General features: G+C 45.0%; 1 pseudogene across 1 annotated transcript in view; it reads right to left on the reverse strand.

Annotated features, from left to right (window-relative positions):
• LOC146208931 (multidrug resistance protein mrp-7-like) overlaps positions 1-19787 on the reverse strand; it is a 30777-nt pseudogene extending 10990 nt beyond the window's left edge. Inside the window, exons 1-7 of the transcript XR_014700833.1 lie at positions 19767-19787; positions 13677-14009; positions 12363-12471; positions 12312-12331; positions 10040-10216; positions 8538-8696; positions 2857-3023 (exon numbers count right to left, since the gene is read on the reverse strand). The product of XR_014700833.1 is annotated as a multidrug resistance protein mrp-7-like (transcript). The remainder of the gene's footprint in view (positions 1-2856; positions 3024-8537; positions 8697-10039; positions 10217-12311; positions 12332-12362; positions 12472-13676; positions 14010-19766) is intronic.
• Positions 19788-20081: the final 294 nt, after the last annotated feature.

The raw sequence follows: 20081 nt of genomic DNA on the forward strand, positions 1-20081 counted from the left end.
TACCTACCACTTGTCCCGCGGATGCGATCGCACATACCAGCGTCGCAATTATTCTCAACTTAACCGCTAGATGGTTCCACTTACAGAAACCGGCGGCGCCCAAATCAGGTATCGCATCTGCGGTACACCTTCTACGCGGATGACATCACTATTTGGACCACAGCCCATTCCACCGCGGATATTGAGGACCGCCTTCAAGAGACCGTAACCATCGTGTAAGCCTACGCCGCTAACTGCGGCCTCACTAGCTCCCTTGAAACGTCGGAGTTTCTTGTACTACACAGCTCCCGCCAACGCACACCCACTCTTGAAGTCAACCTCAATGGAGACTCAATACCTCAGAAGGACACGAACAGGGTTCTACGCCTTTACGTCAAAGACAGGGGAAGAAATGGTTATGCCCTCACTCGGCTCAAAACCACCAGCCTACAAGTTGCGCATATGATAGCCTGGTTCACTACCAACAAGTGCATGTTCGAACAAGACACGCTGCGCCTGGTTCAAGCATTCATCATTAACAGAATTGTGTATTCGGCACCCTATTTGCACCTCAACATGGGAGACTATACGAAAATTGACGTCTTGATACAAAGCGCTTTTAAAAAAGGCGCTGGGCCTGCCCCAAAGCACTTCCTAAGAGCCCTTTTTGCAATTAGGGGTGCACAATACAGCCGAAGAGCTCCTTGCGCCCAACGCGCCACCCAGATTAATCCATTAGCAGCAACCCGCGCGGGTCAGACCGTTCTTACGGACATTAACCGGACTAGCCAGCTAGCAAAAACAGGCTATAGCGAAAGGGTGGTCGAACTAGTTTATCGCCAATCCCCCACATCGCAGTATACATCATCTGTTCCGCCAAGGGCCAAAAACCTCCAGGAAAGATAAGGGAAAGACACTGCGTCCTGCTACTTAGACGCAGCAAAGTCAGAATCGGGGTACACGGCAGCGGTTGTGATTCACCAACTGCAATTGGTTGATGCTCTCACCGTCTGTGATGACAATATAGAAACGACGGAGGATGTGGTCATTGCTGTAGCCGCAACGCATACCACATGTGTCTATATATTCACTTATTGTATGGCTGCCTACCGCAACAACATCAAAGGAAGAATTTGTCACCAGACTGCCAGAATATTAAAAAATCATGGACACCCCCAACAAGCGAACAAGACAAATGCCTCGTCTGGACACCCAGACATCAAGACATTGAAGAGAACGAGTGCGCCCATGTCGTTGTCCGAGGTCTCCTCCCTCATGTGTCGACCCCTTAATCCCCCACACCCCCTTATCCCGGCCCTCTGGTGACGTGCGCGGAGAGGTTACAGCACAACAGACTCTCTTGCAGAAAATATCTACCACCAGCAAGGTGATGTCCAAAGCGGAGGAAGTCGGATGGCGACGCCTACAGACAGGTACATATAACACACCAGCCAGCTTAAACACAATACACCCCGGGTTCTGCGACCCCAAATGTAAATATTGAGGGGAGAAGGCAGGCCTGCATCACGTGGTGTGTACCTGCCCACACAATCCTCCAGATGACCCAAATGCAGTGCCAACAATTCAGGGGTGGGAGGCTGCCCTATCCAGCTCTGGACTAGAGGCCCAACGGGCCATCGTGACACGTGCACGGATAGCAGCGGCAGTCCTGGAGTCCTGGAATAGGGACCCCACCCACACATCCCCCTCTCTGATCTCTGCTCAATAAAGTTTTTCGGTTTGTCAGTCACCCATGATAACACGGTCTTAGCTCGTTCAGTCGAAAAGCTATCGCCGTGTACATATATTGAGACAAAGGGTTTCTTAAAAACCGGAAATGACTTAGTACTAAAATCACGATGCAACCATATTCTTTCTTGGACCTCACCAATGGTCTGCAGTATGTACACAATAAACAAATAAATAAATAAATATTTTGCGCAGTGGTATCACATCATTTCGCCTCCGATTTAGCACCATCCTTCTATACTCAACTTCAAGGCTAGTTTGCGATAGGAATTCAAAATGACGCCAACGGCCCTGGGAGAAATGTAGGCGTCTACTGTGAAATGAAACAGGTGCTGCGTATTCCTTCCCTAAAAACCAAAATAAACATGTTTTCAGCGCAATATTTTTAAGCAAACAGTGCTGCCCAGACGTGATGGCGCAGTGTTTAAGATGTGTAACTACTGTTCCAAAGTGCTCGGGTTCTATCCGATCTTCGGCTGCCGAGTTTGGATGGAGGTGAGCAGGAGAACGTTAAAGGGGGTCTAAATTACTCCGCCCCCAACCAGGCTTCCACCTATGGCACTTTTTTCTGTATTTTCGATTTGGCTCCCACCTTCCTCTCTAGCCTTACGGTGCGGATCATGTATCCACGATAGAACTGTGACAGGTACTGAACCTATCTTTGCCTATGACCAATTATTATTACTATTAAACAAAAAGTGTAAAATTATTCGTTGAATCAAACGGTGATAATAAAAGCGCTTCGCGTCTACTTTTATCACGAAGCTTGAACATTCCCCTAATTTAATTCACTGACAGAAGGCTACACCACTAAAGCAGTAAAAGCTCAAGATCGCCTTTATAAGGTTATATTCATTCAAAAAGGCTCTTCGCAGTTCTTTTGCAGTCCCCTCATTTGAAACATATCAGAAACCTTCAATACTCGTGGATGTCTGCATACTACTCCGTCGGTATGTTGTTAATGGCGCCCTTGTGTAAACCTATCATAGCATTGTCTAATTTAAAAACTATGCAAGTAACCGACACTTATACTTGTGGCGTTCCTTGACAGTCACAACTCAGCGTCTTGCTAGATCGTTGCATGCTATACACCTCTAATGTTTTGTGTTGTAACATTAAGAAACAAACCTGAGGTTTCCTCCTTTCTCAGAGATGGCGAATGAAAGAGCTTCTTGGGTACGTTCGACGAATTCGCTCATGCGCACGCTACGGAGGACTTTCCAGAGCTGCTCGTCTGAGTAGCAGCCTTGTGGGTCCAAATTCTCGCGAAGTGTACCAGAGAACATAGAGGAGTCCTAAAAAAGGGTGAGAAAAAATTCACATCACTGCAGTGTGCAGACGAAAGTTGCAACGTTAACGGAGGCACACATGCAAATGTTCACCGTCTGAACGAATAAAGGTGCCCTTTAGAACAACTAAAATTATAGAAAACTATTTCCACGTTCGTGACACGCGATTGTGCATTACATCAACTTATAAATGTTACAAATAGTAGTCAGAAAAAGATACAATTGTAATATTGCGTTGTTCATAGGTAAGTTCAGTTCAGGCGTTCAGTCGTGTCCGACTCTTCGTGACCCTATGGACCATGTCACGCCACGCTTTCCGGTCTCTCACTATCTTCCTAATATCACATAACTTCATCTGCAGTGCCTCGAGGATGCCATCTAACCATCGCGTTCGCTGCCTACCCCTTCTCCGGCGACCCTCAACCTTTCCCAACATCAAATCTTTCTCCAGCGACTCCTTTCTTCTCATCAGATGCCCAAAGTAGCTGAGCTTTAACTTTAGAATTTGACCCTCCAATGAGCAGTCAGGGCTTATGGTCGACAATATCGACTGATTTGATCTTCTGGCAGCCCAAGGAACTCTCAAGAGTCTTCGCCAGCACCACAATTCAAACGCGTCAATTCTTCTGCGGTCAGCCTTTTTCACAGTCCAACTCTCGCATCCATACATCACAACTGGAAAGACCATAGCACGAGTTATACGGATCTTGGTTGGCAGACTAATGTCTCTGCTCTTTACTAGGCGGTCAAGGCTAACCATTGCTCTCTTTCCCAGAAGCAGGCGTCTCCTAATTTCATGGCTGCAGTCTCCTTCCGAGGTAATCTTGGAGCCCAAGAACAGAAAATCTGTCACAGCTTCCACTTCTTGTCCCTTCATGCTCCAGGACTTGATAGGGCAAGACGCCATGATCTTTGTCTTTTTAATGTTCAGTTTAAGCCCAAACTTCTCACTCTCTTCTTGTACGCGCATCAGAAGTCTCTTGAGTTCCACTTCACTTTCTGCCATTAAAGTGGTATCATCCGCATATCTAAGGTTGCTGATACGTTTTCCAGCAATCTTCACTCCAGCTGAAGACTCGTCCAGACCGGCCTTCCTTATGATGCACTCTGCATATAGGTTAAATAGGCAGGGCGACAGTATGCAGCCTTGCCTCACTCCTTTCTCAATCGGAAAGCAATCAGTAAGACCATGCCCAGTTCTGACTGTGGCCTCTTGCCCTTCATACAGGTTCCTGAGGAGACAGATGAGGTGAATTGGAACTCCCATCTCTTGGTGAGCTTGCCACAATCTGCTGTCATCTACGCAGTCAAACGCTTTCGCATAATCAATAAAGCAGAAGTAGATGGGTTTCTGGAACTCTCTTGCTTTTTCCATGATCCAGCGAAGGTTGGCAACTTGGTCTCTAGTTCCTCTGCCCTTGCGAAACCCAGCTTGCACGTCCGGAAGCTCCCGATCCACATACTGCTGCAGCCTACCTTGGAGGATTTTTAACATCACCTTGCTAGCATGCGAAATAAGCGCGATCGTGCGGTAGTTGGAACAATCTTTGGCACTGCCTTTCTTTGGAATGGGGATGTAAACTGACCTCCTCCAATCCTGTGGCCACCGCAGGGTTGTCCAAATCTTCTGACATAATGTATGTAGAATGTTAACAGCGTCATGGTTGAGGTTTTGAAGCAACTCAGCTGGAATGCCATCGATTCCGCTGGCTTTGTTCTTAGCAAGGCTGGCTAAGTCCCATTCAACTTCACTCTTCAGGATGCCTGGCTCAAAATCAGCAATCACAACTGTCTTATGTTGGGTTTGCACATTCGGGTCCTTCTTGTACAGTTCTTCTGTGTATTCCTGCCACCTCTTCTTTATCTCTGAGGCTTCAGTGATGTCCTCGCCTCGTTTGTCCTTTATCACGCCCAGCTTAGCACAGAAGCTTCCTTTGATATCTTTGATTGTCTTATACAGAGCTCTTGCGTTCCTTAATTGGCTGTTGTCCTCAACTGCTTGGCACTGTATGTTCAAAAAGCCATTCTTATCTCTCCTTGCTATTTTCTGAAAATCCGCATTGAGAACCTTGTATCTTTCTCTTTCCCCCATAACTTTTGCCGTCCTCCTTTCCTCAGCTATTTGCAAAGCCTCTTCAGATAACCAGATTGCTTTCTTGCATTTCTTTTGCTTTGGAACTACCTTAGTAGTAACTTCTTGTATTATATCACGAATATCAGTCCACATTTCTTCGGGCTCTTTGTCTTCTAGATCAAATTCTTGAAATCGATTCCTCACTTCCACAGCATATTCTAATGGAATCTGATCCAGATCATACCTGAAAGGCCTTCTAGTTTTCTGCGTTTTCCTCAATCGAAGCTTAATTTTGGCAACAAGAAGCTGATGATCGGTGCCACAATCGGCCCCAGGCCTTGTTTTTACTGCTTGTATAGTGCTTCTCCATCTCTGCCGGCAAATAATATAATCGATCTGATTCCTGTACAGACCGTCGGGTGAAGTCCATGTGTACAGGCGCCTCTTGTGCTGTTGAAAATGAGTATTCGCTATGGTCAGGTGGTTTTCTTGACAAAACTCTACTAGCCTCTGCCCAGCTTCATTTGGCTCACCAAGACCGAAATTGCCTATAATTCCGGATATTTCTTCACTCCCTCACTCACTTAGCCTTCCAGTCTCCTATGAGAAAAACGACGTCTGATGATGGGGTGCGGTCTAAAAGGCATTGTAGGTCCGCATAAAATCTCTCAACGTCAGCTTCTTCAGCAGTAGTGGTCGGTGCATAGACTTGGATAACTGTTATGTTCAAAGGGTGACCTTGGATCCGAAGTGACATCATTCGGTCGTTTTTGGGGTTGTACCCTAGCACTGCTTTGCCCATTCTTCTGTTTACTATGAGAGCGACCCCATTCCTTCTCTTGGATTCGTGCCCACAATAAAAGACATAATGGTCGCCGGAGTTAAATTCTCCCATTCCGGTCCACTTGAGCTCGCTGATACCCAAGATATCAATGTTCAATCTGTCCATTTCTCGCTTGACGACATCCAGTTTACCTTGCGTCATAGATCTTACATTCCATGTTGCTATGTGATATATCTCCTTGCAACATCGGACTTTCTGGTCGCTTCCCGACACATCCACAACTGAGCGTCCTTTTGGTTTTAGCCCAGCCGCTTCATTCGTCCTGGAGCTACTAGGAATCGCCCTTTGTTCATCCCCAGTAGCATGTGGGACGCCTTCCAACCTGGGGGGCTCATCTTCCGGCGCCATATCATTAATGGTATTGTGACTGGCCATAGGGTTTTCTTGGCAGGAAATACTGGAGTGGGTTGCCATTACCTTCTCCAGTGAATCACATTTTGTCAGAACTCTCTGCCGTGACCTGTCTATCTTGGGTGGCCCTACACAGCAGAGCTCACGACTGCATCGAGTTTCGCAAGCCCCTCCGCCACGACAAGGCAGTGATCCATGAATGGGGTTCATAGGGAAACGCACATCAAAATTGTGTTTTTATAATCCTCTCATGTGGTCTAAGGCTGCCTGCGCTAACTGAATATTGCACTCTGTTGCTGAACATGAATTCTGCAATGGCTAGGCTGTAGGTTATTGCCTATATCTGCCACAAAAACTAGCACATGCAGCACAGGGCGCCGATGGCGCATGCCTATTAGTGTGGCATCGAGATGAAGGTTGTTGTTAGCTAAAGGAGGGGTTAGACTTGCTGACTCTTCCGGTATCTGCCCCGCCGCAGCAACACATAAATGTTAACCATACCCACAAATCAGGCATATGCTTGATCAGACTTATCTACAACGTTAGAAGCACCCGCCTCGCCACATTTTTAGAATTCTAAGACGTCTCATTTCTACATAACCATACCTAAGAAGCATTGAAGTAGTTACAAAGCTATTGCTATTGAACCCGTCTTATATATTTGTGGTGTCCATCAGAAAACACAATATGATCAATACAAATCGCAATTTTTTATTTAAAACGCATTATGTTTAAGTAACAACAGTTAGCGAAACCACCAAAATAAAATATAGTGTTCTACAACTATATCGGGTGCATTTTGAAATTTCCTCCCGCCCCAAACGGGGCTCAATTTGCGCTAAAACCACCCACTAAAACCACTAAACCACCCAGAAAGCTTGCGCGCTTTTGTCCATTTTGTTGTGTAGTAAGTCCTTACAGCGGTTCTTATCTTGCTTGGTTCCATATGATGCAGAACCAGAACCGTCTGTGACGAGACCGAAGTAGCAAAAGGCGCAAACGCCAATTTTCCGCGAAGAGCAGCAGTGGCGCCATCTAGTATCATTACAGGAACTTGCCATGCTTGCCACGACGCTTTTGAAACACGGCGCTTTCCTCCAGCGATGCCATTTGACGCCATAGCTGCCTTTTGCTGGAAACTCTGCGGTGACGTCTTTTCCTCCTTAGACTCGTCGCAGACGGTTCTAGTTTATCATCATGCGCGGCTAAACCAAGTGAGCACCCCGGCCAAAACTCGTAAAGAACAGGACAACAACGCACAATCTTTGTGCGCGGTTTTAGATCGAATGAACCTCCGGTTGAGGCGGAACAACACTGTATGTGAGCAGAAGTAGGTAATACGGGATAAATGATACTATTTAAAATAGCAGCGAGAAGAGTAGTACAGACGTTGTATGCGAGATACGCCTCCTACAGTCTCACTGGTCCCACATCTCTATCCGCTAGGTAGGGCAATTCTGTTTCGTCTCACAGCACGAGTCAGGTGACTGCGAAATGTGCCGCTACGCAGCTGCAAAAAAAAAAAAAGGATGCTAAAACACGAGCATTGTAGCTCTGTCTACCGTCTTTCCAGAAATGTCTTAGAAAGTATTGGTTGTCGACCTGTTAAGCAGCAGAAATGAGCTACTCGTGTGCTCTCTTACTTACAGTTCATGCTCGTATAACTAAAATTACGACATGAAAACTTATCACATCCTTCTGCCTAGGTTCTGCACAGCACCGTTATGAAGACGCTACAAAGTATATATGGCACCTGTTGGGTGCGATTCTGTTCGGCCATGCCGTTTATTTGTTTTATAATAAGGAAGTAAGTGCTCACTGACATACACCCAAGCACACTCATACGGCTACAAAGGAAAGCTATGCTTAATGAGAAACTCCTCAGTTAAAGAAAACTTTGTCCCACTTTTGGGATCTAAATCGGAATCACTGCCTTTCTGGGGTAGTTTCTCTACCAACTCAGCTAGCCAGGACAGTAAGCAGAACAAAGTGTAGGGCGAGACCGAATTGATCAATAGATAGAAATGGGAGCTGTGTTGATCGAACATTAGGGGAATCCCCCAAGGTGTAGTAGATTTGTAATAAGGCAGTAATTACTACCAGGCATCCACTCAAGTTTTAGGCGATTTTCTTTATTAATGTTTGCGCCCTGACGATTAACTTCGGACAAAACTTCGCATTTTAGATGAACATTTCAACATTTCAGTTGCCATAAAATAGCCTTTATAAATTTTCCCCGCGCCCCTCATACCTGGGGTATAATACTGATAGCAGAACGTAGACGATGTAGGGGTACAGTACATATGTCGACACCGTCAATTTTGATGGATCCAGACGTTCGCTCAATCATACGGAGCAGGGCTAACACCAGAGACGATTTGCCTGCGCCGGTCCTTCCCACGACAGCCAACTGTAAGTGAGTGCATTTAAAGAAGTTTTCATAATTAGCACACACATATGCGTAATAGATCGCCATATTATGACTTGTATAAATAGGGCAACTATACCAGAAAACACGGTCAAACGAAGGAGAAAAAACAGGACCTATGAAGAATGGGTAAGCGGCAACTAGCCCAGCCTACCAATCTACTTTAGGGCTGCAGGTATACAAGCCTATAAGCTTTCATTCTGTCTTTTTTTATGTTTCCTTGTACGCGGCTGTGAAATATTCGCCTTAGTGGCTGAATTGTAAGAAGCAGGCTACCGCTAGTTCAATAAGCAGCTCACACAAAGTATCATTCATATAATTACTAAGCAATGTTGAGTCCCGCACTCTCGCAGGCAATAAATCTTCAGTTAAGTAAGTATCATACAAGGAAACAGGAAGGAACACTTATCAAGTGCAAAAATGGCTTGGGTTCAACCCGGCTTAACATACGTTATGAAGTAGAAGTTAAAATGAGCATGATCAGACACAGTTTTCTGTACTTTAGCTCCTCCATGGCTGCCTGAGAACCTCAAAACTTATGAGGAACCCTTAAGCTCCGCTTTAGGAGTATGATGAGATAGCGTAGGCTACCACCCCCAAGCATAAATCCCCGCTGTAACCAAGCCTTATGAACTTCACTGCGTGGTCTAGGCAACGGTACTGGCAGGCTGATTCTGATATCATCCTCATACATTAATGAAAAGGCAACAGTTGGCAGCTCCTGTCAAATGCAATGTCAGGCAAGTTCATATGTCTAGTTACAGCTGGGACATGTCAGCTGGCACCCAGCGGCACGCTAGCTGTTTTTCGCTCACAACGCCAATGCTGACGCCGGATTTTTGTTGGAGGGGTTCTGTAACGCGATAGCGTTACAATATCGCAGCTGGGTCTAGACAACGAGACCTTGAGGGCATTTTGGAGGAGTAAACCCCAGGAAGCCAGCCAAATGGGCGGCGATAGCAATGGGGGAATACATAGGCAGGAGACTGGACGGTTGTACAGCTTTGTCAGACAGTGTTGTATATTTGTGGACATATGTACCGACACAAATAAAGTTTGGCAGGTATATAAAGAAGAAGAAGAAGAAGGTGTGAGAAGTAGAAGCGAAGGAGAAGAATGAGTGGCACCGATTCCGCACACCGACCGTGCGAAAAAGACAAAGAGAGCTGCGCTGGCTCCTCGAGCCGCACATAAGGTCACTTCTCGGAAAGACCACTTCCAGGTTTAGCTGGAAGAAGTAGAGCTTTCGCGCCAAAAGCATTTGCAGAGTTACCAAATCAAGCTGTCTCATGGTAGTACGAAGCTGCGACCACACTCACGCGTACCTTTTGTCCTGCATGCGCTTCAAAGGAGACGTCTTTCAGGATGTCCTCAGCAATGCCAGGTCGATAGGACGCGTAAAAGTGGTCAAACCTTATGACGCCTCTGCATGGCCACATGTCGTCGTAAGGCTGAAGGAATAGCCGAGCACTTGACGGGTCGTTGAGCTGAGTGGATACTGACTGCAAAGAAGCACAACGTATTTACTTTCCATTTATAGTGACATTTATACTTCAACTGACTTGGTTGATGGCTGCGAATTGACTCGGTGCTGCTCTAATCTAGAGCAAGCATCTAGTTTTGCTGTCAAATTCCAACTGTCTCGATGCGGTAACTCGCCGTTGTGCGACATTCGATGGTATTAAAACGTGAACGCATAATCATGGACATAAAAGAATAGAATGGATGCATAGCTACCTGGCATAATGTGTTTTCACAACAATCTATGCCTTGCTACTTCCTGCGAAGCATTCATTGTCTTTGCAGATGAATATTGGATGGACTGGCGGCACTGATTGTTTCTAGTTAGCTTATTTATCTGTTTCAGTGCATGATTCTGTATTTATCTGCAGTAACCTACTAATAACTAATTGTTTAGGTGCCATTGGGGCCAGCCTTCTAGGTTCATTCAACGTGATCATCCAATGAGGCATGTAGAGCTGCTTTACTCCTACCAGCAGTTCTTAACAATAAATAAGTGTGCCCTTTCCTGGTAACTATATGCCGTTAAACGAATGAAGGAAATACAGAAGCGGCAAAAGCCAGGATAAACTGACAGGCACACTAACAGCGCTAGCCGTTATTTACGTGAGGCCACACCACCGCACGAGGTCATTTACCCGTGACCAGCCCACTCAAGAGAGCGAATGTGTGGAATAAAAGAACCCGGTCTGTAAAGTACAGCTTATGTAATATATTGGAATACACACCGTGGTGTACAAAGTGCACCTTATGTAATGGCCAGTCTGCAATGTAAAAGCAGCCCATGGACGCGGAACGTGGTGCCCAACGAAATTTATTCACCGGGGAAACCAAATCTAGAGCAGCATTCTCAATCACCATGCGTATTTTCGTGATACAGTATAAAAAATGAATTACAGTGGTGTCTTGTTCATCTGTAGCCCCGTGAATATTTTGTGTTTTATGTTCTAAGAGTGAAGATGTGGCAAACCATCGTTGCGACGAAAATTAGACACCAGTTTAGCGTTAATGAAAGCCTATTTACCAGCTATCTGGACGAATCCAGGAGCCCAAAAGCAGCCGTCATTGAACCACCTAAGAAAGGTTTGGTGCAAGGGACCCCTTCTTCAAGCATTTCACCACAAAAGCGCAGGGAGCCATTCGAGCTTGTCCCACTCAATAGAAATCCCGTAGATCCCCGGTGCCATTAAGGAATCGAGCTCACCGTATCTCTCACGTGGGGCGAGTGCCCATTCACTTGGCAAAAGCAAGGGCTTTTGGTCTTTTGAAATTTTTCGTACTATATATAGACAAACTTTTCTGAGCAATGGTATAATAAACCCAACGGTAAAAAGAATCTTGAGAACATTGCTAATTTCCATGTGGTACTTACCGCGTGCATGGCACTATTCTAAACCTCTGCCACAAGGCTTCACCACAAATACTTTTGGTCGAATGGAAATCGACGAGTTGACTGCTAGCATTGTTCACCTCTGATATCAGCAAGACCTGGCAGCAGGTAACGAACAAATAACGATTTTCATAAAATTACAAGTAACAAGTACATGCACGCTTTTCACGAACACTTCGCAAATGTAAATACTCGACAATAGTAGCAAAAAAAAATCTGACCTGTCACATTCTTGATTCAATATCGAAGGAAACACAATCGGCAAAGCAAGCAAAGAACATAACAAAATCTGCACGTACAAGACCTGCATCGGAGAACTTTCCCGATCGAAACAGTTCTTGGTACCATGCCCAGCACGGCAATTGCGACGCAACACCCCAAGGCAACAAGGGCTACGAACTGAACTATCTACTGAATAAATATATTGCGGACAAAATGTAAAAGAGTAAGCCTTGCATGTTCTTTCTTAATCAATTCTCGACATCCTATTAGAACTTAAAAGCTGTTAAGCTTTCTTGAAGATACCATTTTCTTGCTGAACTCATGAATTATTTTCACATTTTATTATAGTTGACAACAGCAGCAGGCTGTAACCATAACATGGCGAAACGTAACAAAGCTTGGTTGTTTTCTTACATATTCTAAGAATAAACTATGTATATTTATCAAAAAATCTTCAGCACTACGATGGTTACCTAGCAGCTAGCTGCACAAAGAAGTCAAAGAACGTTGCAGACTTGCCTGTTCCACGGGTAGCTCTGTGTACTCTAAAACACGTTGGAAAGCCGCGTCTCCTTGTGCTATCCAAAAGGCGCTCAAGTAGACCGTAGTCATGGCGAACAGCACCTGCACAAATATTCGCTGCAACCATAAACCCCTTAGCCTGAGTGACGTGCTTCATAGGAATTTCAATACACTAAGTTCATTTTTGTGGTCATTTTTTTGCCCGTCCTTTGGTAGTGAAGTTGATGAAAGGGATTTCTCCCCAGGTGAAAGCCTTGCAAACCACCGGAGGGGGTCACCAGTGATAAAAAGGCAAGAGATGGATATTATAAATATCAGAGTAGAGCCAACGACACTCACGATTACATAATTATGCAAATTCACAGCGTCGTTCAGGCAAATAGTGCGTGTGTCATTTACAGCCTGATTTTAAATAGCCTGTACTATACTCTGTCACCTGAGAACTAAAGGGTGTTAAAATCACCAGGAAGTAAACAATGCAAGCATGGCGGGTAGAGAGTGGAGCTTCTTCAGAAATCTATTTATATTAAATCAAGTTATTGCTCTCGTCAGAAAACATTTGTATTTTTTGTGGGCGTGCGCTTTAGCTCATCAGTTTGAGCATCTGTGAATAATCGCAAAATATTCATCTTTCAGGCATTCATTACACTAATAACATACTAAACGCCCAGGAGACGGGCAATAGTAGGATCAGTGCATACAAGAAAAACTATCGAGACTCTTCACAATGCCTGCGAGAGAGTGTACTCACGGTGACCAGAGTGATGAGCTTAAAGAGAACGCTTTGCAAAGTATTACTAATTTGCCTGTGTCACATTTCTTAAAAAAAACGTTTGTTTTGTCGGGCTATCTATAGCGTTAAACGCCTCTGCTGAGTACGTCGAGCGTACATCGAAACTAACTAGTCCATAGGACCGCTTTCTCGTCCTCATTTGAGTTCTATCAGATATATGACGTATTCTATGCTCTGTGGAAACAAGTTCAAAATGTGCCTCCCAGTGCACGGCACAGTTAACGACACCCGTGGTGACCATCGGCTAGGTTTCGGATGATACGGTCCTGCTCTTCGTCCGTCTCCTTCTCGCGGCGCGGCGCTTTGATTCAACTAGGTTTACGAACGAGCAAACTTCGTAATGGTGCACGCAAGTATCGGCGCTTTTATTATACTCTGCTTGGTTGCACGATTTCCACACAATTCCGTTAGTGTGACGTGCACCCTCTTCGCGTAAAAACTGCAACTACCAACATTTTCTACTACAGCGTAGTACGCTATAACTGCCGTTGCCACACATACATGCCCAGCGTACCGTGATGGACGACAGCAGAGAGATGCCACTTGCAGCTGCGGACCCAGGAATGTTGTGAGTAGGGCCAACTACGATGGCAACAGTCAGTAGAACGACCAAAATTCCGCATAAGGTGATGAGAAAGCGGCTGAATATGAAGCAGTAAGTAAAAAGGTTGAAAGCCCGTAAGTAATCGCTGTGGAGGCGTCGGAACCGGGTGCAGAAGCGGTCCTTTACGCCGTAGCAGCGTATCAGGCACACAGAGCCCAGGGTCTCCGTCAGATGCTGCAGCACCTTGGACAACCTCGTGCTCTCGTACAGCCGGCCCCGCATTGTCGCGGGGAGAACGTAGCGCTGCAGTAATATGGCGGACGAGGTATTAAGTGTCAGTTATCAAATAATGAATAGCAGAATACATTCAGTGTAAATATTTAGCAGGCATTTGAAGCGGGATGAGTTACCACCGCTGCGTGCGAGCAGACTGACTGAAAAACGCGCGCACATGTGTCATTCGCACACAAAAACAGTGTGGTCATACTAACAACGAAAGAGGAGAACAAAGCCACGTGTAACGTGCATTTCCTATCAGAGCATGGCTGCTTTTTTGGCTTCAAGGCACATATTAGACGAGAGTTGCGAAGGACCCTTATTGTATTTTCTTCTGTTCGCTCTCACAATTTACGCCTCATTCCTCACCCTTGCATGTCGATCATGCGATCACCACTTTCAACCTGTTCTTGTCACAGTCAGCAATTCCACTGTCACATCGGCCGCCCTTTTTTCATCGCTACTAACATAGACCTGTCCATCACCGTCTCTATCCCTGCACACGTCCGCTTCCGCGTTACTTATGTGGGCGTCCAGTATGCAAATCGACGCCTCTGAGCCTATTTATTTCAACGACGTGATAGAGGTAAAGACCTCGGCGTCTAAACGGCGTCTAAACATGTCTGAAACCTAGCGCCTGCGGTAGCTTTCGTCGTCGGCGTAGAGAGCAAAACATCACGCGCATGCTTCTGGCAAGTAGTAATAGGCAAGTGGCATGGTCGTACGCTGAATGGTGGGAGAGTTCTATAATGAAGCCATATGTCATGACAGAGGGGCAATTTCTCCGATGGCGAGGGGGGAGGGAATGGCAGGTTGGATTGTGATCGAACCTAGCGGGACCTTTGGGTACCGAGGGAGACACGGTACTCCGAAACCACGAAAGCATGGTCATATGGGTTGACCAAGGAGCTGCTTTATATCCGTCAGTTGATAACTCACTTAGCATGGTTAGGTTAAGACTGGTAATACGAGCCTAGAATGGTAATATGTATGTGTGAGATAAGCCACCAGTCAAAGGATTAGGGAGTAGCAAGGCGCATATACATAAAGGAGGATCTGTAGGGGGAGCCACAGGCCGGAGCCGTTAAGGAAGAAGCTGAAGTGTAACCCATAATGTTGCATTTTATCTTCCCCTTCCTGTGCTTCTCAGCAGTGTTTCGATGAGTCTTTGTCCACGCCCTGCTTGCCTTGTCCCTTAAATCTCTATTTTATCATCCACATATTTGCGTATGAAAGACTAATTTCCATCCAGAAATCCTTGACGCTTTTGAATGTCTTCGATAGTCACGGCAATCATCAAATGTATGACTTTTTTGCAAGTATGGCTATTTGCCTAATGTGAACGCAAACGTATTTTCAAGCCATTCCCTTTTAAGTTATACAGACGTGCCGACGTTTACGGCCCTCGACAAACGAATCTGTTTCTCCTGTTTCACGGAAGCTTATTTTTCGGCAATAATAATAATAATTGGTTCACAGGAAGGGAAAGGCGCAGTATCTGTCACACTTCTGTGTGGACACCTGAACCGCGCCGTAAGGGAAGGGATGAAGGTGAGAGTGAAAGTAGAAAGAGAGAAAGGGGAGCCGTAGTGGAGGGCTACGGAGTAATTTCGACCACCTGGGGATCTTTAACGTGCGCTGACATCGCACAGCACACGGACGCCACTTCGTTTCGCCTCCATCGAAACGCAGCCGCCGTGGTCGGGTTCGAACCCGGGAACTCCGGACAGTAGTCGGGCGTCTTACTACTGCTCCACCCCGGCGGGGCAAAATTTTTTCGGCAAGTTATCCGCATTTGGTATTGTCAAAAAAAAATTGAAAAAAAAATTGTCAATAAAAATACCATTTTTCGGCAAGTTATCCGCATTTGGTATTTTTATTGACAATTTGTATCTCTATTGAAGGCGCCTACAAATGCGAATTTCTTGCGTAGAGCGGCTCCCCAGTAACAGAAGGAACTGTTCTCCGGCAAAAGTACACCTACCTGGACCTTCGCGACGATTTTCAAAATATGCCCTTGAAAGCCTCAAAATAAAAAAAAAAATAAATAACGCTCTCAAAAATGGACTCTCAGCTGCGGTTGACGTAAGTTATTGTAAAATCTCGTCTAAATGTGAATATACGAAGCTCATTCAATAACTTTTCTGGTTAGCAAAGCCTGCTGGCCACTCTCATAGCCTCAGTCGCTTTAGGACGTTGAACCCCATAAATCGAACCGAATCAAAGCTTTCTGCTTCGACGAAAAGTAAGCTCACTTCGTGGAAAAGCCGATGCTACATTATGTTTGAAAGTAGTAAAAACTAATGTCTTGAAGTGCAATGAAATCTCTCCCTTTTGTTCGCATAAAATAGAACACGAGCGCATTAGCTAGCAGGAAACCAGGCGGAAACGTGACGAGCACTGATCGCCTCTTTCAGTGACTACAGTGCCAAATTGCAACTCTTCCACGTCATAGGCATTCCTTCGTATCGCTGTTTAGTACTAGAATATATAGGTCACTGCGAATTGTATTTGAGAGTGAGGGCCTAAATTAAGTGCATGACTTGGCACAGTAAAGCAGGCAGTTCGAATAAGAAGCCGCGTAGCCACTGCGGCAAGCCATAAGAATTATGACAGGTCATAAGCTCCCCCTCCGCCTAGTGCGCTATGTTTCGGTTTAGCGCCGAGAAAAGTGTCAGATTTGGCTGCCGTGAATGCACAGCTGCGAACTCCTCATCGGCACTTACCACCGAATTTGATTCATTCAATATTTAAATAGATACACAATTAAGGCCTCTTGCTGTAAACTACGTCTGCAGCGACAGGTAGTTCGTTCATGGAATAGTTTTTTTTCTAACATTCCATTGTTATCATGCATGAAAGTGTCCGCTGAAATACACGGCATATGCGTTCTTATGCGCATATGAAACTCGTGAAAATTTTCATATGATTTCTCCGAGCAGGAAACAACTTATAATCTGAAAATACTCTTCCAGATTTTATATCTGATGAAGACGCACCCGACCAATAATGGCGAAAGCGACTTGTATGCTTAACCATTACTATCTCTATTTCAGTATTGTAGTCGACAACACCATCAAACAGAGACATGAATTAAGGAATTAGTGATTAAGTTTGTAGCAAAGGGCATGTAAATGAATGGGAATCCACAGTGGGATCTGCTGACAAGAGCCATTAACGCTGGTGGATCATACCCTTACAGGTGGAGATTAGGTGCCTTCCTAATTTTTTCTCTGCTCAAGGCTTTTCATTTTCTTCATTCTTCCAGGTGAGGAAGATGTGAAAATGATAGCATCGAGAATGTCCGAGACCATCGTTTTTTATTTATTTATTTTCAGTACACCCTGCAGCGCCGAAGCATTATAGCAGGGGAGTGGGTACAACATTAAAGTTAACAAGGATGCTGATCTGAACAGGGTAAAAAATATTTAACAAAAGATGGGTGACTAGTAATGCTGGCAAAAGTTGAAGTTAAGTGGAAAGGCATAGAATTGAAATGCAACGAATGCAGATATGTTGCGAGACAACCAGCCTGTGGTGTGCGACATCTGTCTCTGTTAGTTTCATCAAGGGATTGGCCAAAGCAGATGGGGCTTGTGGTTTTTTTCTTGTGAGAAGTGTAGTCTAGGGGCATAGATGCAACCTTGCCCATTAACAATTGGAGTGCAGTAAGTGCATTGTTTTTTTTTGTAAGATGTTCATTGTTTCCATGCAAATATTACGCGAACTTTCTTCCTAGAGGATGTTACTGACATGTGAATATAATGTGCAATAAAACTCTTTTTTTTTTTGCTATGTACTGTTTCTTGTGTACATTAGTTGTGTGAAGGAAATGTAATGGCGTGCATTTTATTACTTGACCCCGTTGTGCTGGCTCGGTAGCTAAAGTGCTTGGCTTCTGAACCCATGGATGCAGATTTGATTCCAGCCACAGCAGAGGCATTTCAATAGAGGCAGAACAATAGGCTGTCATGCACTGTGTGGTGTCAGTGCATGTAAAAGAACCCCACTTGGTCGAAATTGTACAGGAGCCCTGAACTGTTGCGTCCCTCATAGTTGTTTTAGAATGCTAAACCAGATATTATATATCACTCTGATTAAAATGCTATTCATGGTCAGTTAATCACACACAAAATGATCAAGTATTTCTGCAATGGACAGCAGCTGTTGTACAATTTCATTTTAGTCTTCATGAAGAATATTACACTCGCTCCACATGGCTTTCTGTAGACCCTTGATATGTGTCACAATCACACACCCAATTATGTATTTATCTATGGGCACCTGTGCATGCATGGAGGGGACCATTGCTTTCCATTTGTCAACTTAAATGCATGATCCACATCATTCTTGTAATTCAACTGCCCGCTATTCGAACTGTGTAGCAGTGATGCAAGTTTCAAAAAACTGCAATTAGCAAATTAATCCAAGCGGGAACCCATGCCAATAACTGCTTTCGTTTCATCTTCAACAACTGTTTGAGAACTACAATTAGCCAAATGTTGTGCAACATAGATGAGAGGTTCCAAAATCTAAAAAACAACACATCCCACATGTGGCATATGTAGCTATGAAGAATACTGCAGTGGAGAGCTCTGGATAAATTGACTCCCTGGACTTTGTACTTTGCGTTGACATCTCGCAGGAAACAAATGCGTTTGCACTTGGCCTCCACCAAAGTGCGACTGGTATCACTGGAATTAAATATCACGACCTTGGGGCAAGCAGCTGAACCTGTCGCTGAGATGTCACAGTGTGTAACCTTTCCAGCATTACAGCTGTCACATGCATGACAGATATTCATGTTCAGCTTTGGACAGAGAAGTTTAAAAGTGTACCATTTGAGTTTGTCTAGCATCAAAAAGTAAAAGAAATTAAGGGAAAAACTAAAATAAAAGAACATAATACATTGAAAAAGCACGAGTTATTAACACAAAAACCACATTCGTTCCTTTATTAATGATAAAGTGGCCTTCAACAATGGTACAAAGCCTGAACTTTTAGGAAGATGCTGTGCCAGGCAGCTGATATTTCAAAGAAGCCTGAACCATTTCACCTGTAGCAATGCGTATCTCGACAGTGTGGGGTGGGCACTTATTTTTCTGTCTACTCCAACATGCAAAAACTGTATCATGTGCATTCCCAACAACTTTGTGCAAGGCCAGGTTAAAGTATTGCCATTTAATTTTTTTTTTCGAACCTTCAAAACGCACTAATGTAAACTACAGGCGTGTACTTTGTAGAAACACCACATTTTCCGAGTTTTGAGCTCTGTAGTGCAGTCTGATAACAAATTGTCGATGACTTATTGTCGTCGACTGTTGCACAGCGCGTGTGAATCTCATTACGCCACGTGTTTGGACTTACCACTGCACCTAATAAATACTAGCATGCACTCGGAACATCGGCGATCATAAATGGACACGCTGATGTCTGTCCGGACATCGGCGCACGCACACATCATCACGGCACTCTCGTAGTCTCACACAGCCCTTTCGTTACGACGTAGCACGGACATCATAACATCTCACGGAAAGCACAAACCGGCGCCTACACCTCAATTCGCACAACAAACAAAGATGACGTGATGCTTGGGCTAGAGACACATCGGCGGTACCCAGCTTTATCAGCGCCGCTTGTATGTATGTAGAGCTTGCAGCACAGCAACACATATAAACTTCAATACGAGCAGAAAGCGACGCGTTACGTGACGCATCGTTACGTGACGCACTCATCGTAGATTGGAGTGAAGAAACTTTGAGGAATCAAAACTACATAACTAACGTCGTAGACAATCATCCACATGATAACGAGGACCAAATGAGCGAGCGTGCGGGCCGCAGGCTGGCCGTCAACACCGCGATTACACGCGCTTGCGCTCTGGTCGTGATTGCCACCCTGCCGCGGTCCAATTCACGTAAATCTATCACTCATTCAAGGCACTATTCTTGCCACTGTACTGTTCTTCGTAATTTCACATTTCACGTATGCTTGGATCCACCGTGCTTGGACTACTTCTCGCACACCTCGTATCAACTTCGATTTGGCTGCATTTGGCTATCGCTACCAAGTAACCATAGAGTTAATACAAAGGCTTTG

Source organism: Amblyomma maculatum, chromosome 1 (genome assembly GCF_055883805.1).
Source record: "Amblyomma maculatum isolate TAMU_Amacu chromosome 1, ASM5588380v1, whole genome shotgun sequence".
In the NCBI taxonomy this organism is placed as follows: Eukaryota; Metazoa; Arthropoda; class Arachnida; order Ixodida; family Ixodidae; genus Amblyomma; species Amblyomma maculatum.